Raw genomic sequence first — 3950 nt, 5'->3', positions numbered from 1 at the left:
GCAAGGTATAAAGCTTTATGTCTCAGGAAGGGAAATAAATAGATTAGAAAGTATTTTGGTTCAGTTTCAGAATTAAATTCTTACTAGTTTCAAAACCTCACAAAGAGAAGATGTGGAGCAGAAAAGTGTTATTGCCACAGAGTCATGCATATGAGACAGGAGATTCAGAAACTGAATCCAAGACACATTATTAGCTTTAGCGCTGTGGTAAAGGAATAAAAACATAAACCAACAAGTAGCTGCCTAAGGTATTTCGAAGACATCAGTGAAACTCCAGAAGAGAAAAGACAATGTCTATATCCAGCCACTATCCAAAACTGAGACAAACTGAGTTTTTCATGCCATAGCTGTGAATTTGCTCGCTTTTTTTTTTTGCTTTTTTTTTTTAGTGATGATAGAAAACTATAGGGCAGTAGATGCTTTTAAGATTATTAAAAATGAGGTTTGCTACTGTGTAAAAGAAACAAAAACCTGTATCCTTTCCCCATCCCTGGAAGTGTTTAAGAGTAGAGCTGACATAGCGCTTAAGGATATGCTGTAGTTGGGAACTGTCAGTGCTAGGTTAACAGTTGGACTAGATGATCTTCAAGGTCCTTTCCAACCTAGCTGATTCTGTTATTCTGTGATCTCTGAGGAGAATCACATCTAAACATTCTTCAAAAATGTAGATTTCAGATGTGGTTTGTGACTTCTTGCTTGAAAACCTTGCTATCTTCCTAAATTTGGCAATTACCAAGGTATGCTGCTATAATCATAGAATCATAGAACCATTTAGGTTGTAAAAGACTCTTAAGATCATCACGTACAACCATAAACCTAGCACTGCCAAGTCCACCATGAAACCATGTCTCTAAGCACCACATCTATGGGTCTTTTAAATACCTGCAGAAATGGTGACTTAACCACTTCCCTGAGCAACCGGTTCTGTGCTTGACCACCCCTTCTATGTAGAAATTTCTCCTAATATCCAATCTAAGCCTCCTCTGGTGCGACTTGAGGCTGTTTCCTCTTATCCTATCACTTTTTACTTGAGAGAAGAGACCAACACCCACCTTGCTACAACCTCCTTTCAGGCAGTTGTAGAGAGCAGTATGGTCTCCCCTCAGCCTCCTTTTCTCCAGGCTAAACAACCTCAGTTCTCTCAGCTACTCCTCATAAGACTGATGCTCTAGACTTTCGTCAGCTTCACTGCTCTTATTTGGAAACAAATAGAAAAAGTGCTTTCTCACTTGGAATGAAATGTTGGACACAAAAATGGCCTACAGACTTTATGTAGAATGTCCTGGCTCCTGCTGGCCCAGAGGGTCCTAAATCCTTTAGAGAGCTCTGCCTGCGTTACCAGTTCCCACATTTTGTCATGAGGTAAAGAGGTGAACATGAAACAGGTCTTTGGGAGCAGAAACCTAGTGAGTGAAGGGTCCTTGTCAACACTGATGAAAAGTCCTGGGAAGAAAGTATCCAGGAATATTGATGGAATTGATGAACTGAGCTAAAGGGTATCATACCGTTTTGCTGGCATCAACAGAAATGGAGAAAAAGGCAGTGGAAGCTTAGCATGAAAGGGAGAAGCCCTTTGCTTACTGGACTTTGCAAAGAATGCACAGTAACAGGGGACAGACCTCACTCCTGTGAGCTTGCAAAATATGATGCAAAAAACCAGACTAATGTTATTGCATCCGCCAGTATCTTCTTACCTCCATTTTTACATTAACATTTCTCTCTATTTCACCCTATTGCTCTCTTTTCAGAGGATATTTTGAGGCCTCTTAATATTCCAGCATGAAATGCTGTATGAGCATTGCACAAGTAGCAGCTGCAATTCTGGGGTCTCATGAGATGTATCATCATCCATCCCCTCTCCTCTTGTCACTGTATAGGAAAATGGAGCAGTATCTGCTGTGTAGCCTGTGTAAATGTGATACCATAAATGCATTGCAGAATTGTGTCTGTAACAAACAGTTTATTCGTGTCCATAATATTTTATAGTTTCTAGAGATTTGCTATTGATCATCTATGAATCTGCCAATATCACTCATTGTCTTTTAACTTCACATACGTGTGCTCATCAGTAGCAAAAGCAGTAATTTTTCCTTCAGGCTGTCAGGAATCCAGCTCATTTGTCATTTTTAAATGGACACCTGGGGCAGATTCTGTCCAAGCAAAACAAATCAATACAGTTAGTTACACTAAATGCATTCAAACAAGGATACCTGAAGCATGGGGAGAAAAAGGTGCTGCAGCAAAGGAAATGATGGAGAGGAGATGTATGCATGCTACAGGCTTGGTGAAGGCTTGGAAAATGCACCAAGTTTAATCTGTGCCTAGGGAATGAGGAATGGATGGAGGATCAGGAGAAAGGAACTATAAAAAGGAAGATAGGGCTGAGGATAAAACTGAAGAAAAGCCAAAGAGGTAGTCTTAGGAGAAGAAAAAAAGAAGATAAAGTAGTGGATCCGAGATGGGCCCCCAGGGTTGAAGCAGATGAACCGATGAAGCCAGTTACCATGCCGCAGACACTGGACAGGCCTGGAGGGGAATCTCGTTTCTAATCAATTTGATTCAGGACCACTGTTCTGGACTTTGAAAGCAGCTGGGGGATTTTATAGCCCATATCAATTATGCTGCTATCATGGCTTTAGCACAGCAATAAATGTCACAAGAAAAGCAGTTTGTGCAACAGCCCCGCTCTTGGAAATGGTACAGAAAGAAAAAGAATCTCTTATGTCTGTTTTTATAGAAGTAGGTGATATAGAAGGTAGGGTTTGCTTTCGTTGCAAGCATTAAATTTTAGTCACTGATGGAGGCTAATTGTAGGACTGGTTGAAGTGGATATAATGTTTTATTTTTTATTTCAAAATGTTTATGTTTCGTGGTAGCAAAACGAATATGCTTTTCTGTGGGGCCAGCAACCCAACTCACTTGTCATTTCAAATGAATACCTGAGACAGATTCTGCCCCAGCAGAGCAGACCAATACAATCAGTCAGACTACATGTATTAAACCAAACACACTTTGATGGAAGAAGACAAAGATGTCACAGGAATGGAAATGATACGGAAGAAAGGAGTTACATGCATCAGACAGGGAATGAGGATGGATGGGAGGCTTTGTGTTCATGTGCTGGCAATAGCTGAACGGGTCCACCAAGATCATCATTAAACCAGCTTTAATAATGTATTGTCATCAAAAAGAGGAAATTACCTCCTCTCCCAAAATTAGTAGACTATGAAAGGATGCTCATATGCTTAGAAGGCTGCAGCTGATTCCTTGTTCTCCTTTCTTTATTTAAAGGCCAAGGATATTGTAATTCATCAAGATTATTATGAGAAAAGAAATCAAAGAGGTGCATTTAAGTTTTTTACATGATGTGACTCTGAATCCTAGAACAACAAGCAAATGGTGGCAAAGTGGTTGAAGTGTCTCGCTGTGATTCCAGAGCTCATGCCTCTGGCAAACCCATCCTGCAGGCTGCAGGATGATCCTCGGCTGTAGCTGATCACACAAGTCCGACCGGTGACGGGAGCAGGATCTCAGTGACATTGCTTTTAGGTAGGTTTCTGGGTATGCGCTAGCTCCACGGAAGAGTCCAGGTTTGGCAAGAACTCTGCAAAACTACAAAACAAGTAGTGCCACCACGCTTGAACTTGAATAGAAGGGTAGCCCTGAGACCCGAGGGCTGCCAATTTCTGAGGGTTGAGCAAAGCCCTCCTGAGAAAGCACTTGTTCCTTTTAGAAGAGGCAGTACCATTCTTTCACCCACGGTGCCATCTCTAGGCAAAACCCTTTCTGCCTTTGCTTTGGGAGGGAACTGAGGAGCGTGATTTAGGGACAGCCAGCAACATCCCGCTCTGTCAGCTGAGACAAAGCCAGATCCGCGCTTCCGGAGAGAGCAGCTGCTGGAGGGGGAGAGGAGGGAGACAGGGCCGCGTTGCGGGAGTTTTTGCAGGCAG

The sequence above is a fragment of the Athene noctua genome, chromosome 2 (genome assembly GCF_965140245.1).
Source record: "Athene noctua chromosome 2, bAthNoc1.hap1.1, whole genome shotgun sequence".
In the NCBI taxonomy this organism is placed as follows: domain Eukaryota; kingdom Metazoa; phylum Chordata; class Aves; order Strigiformes; family Strigidae; genus Athene; species Athene noctua.
This window is presented reverse-complemented; position numbering follows the sequence as displayed.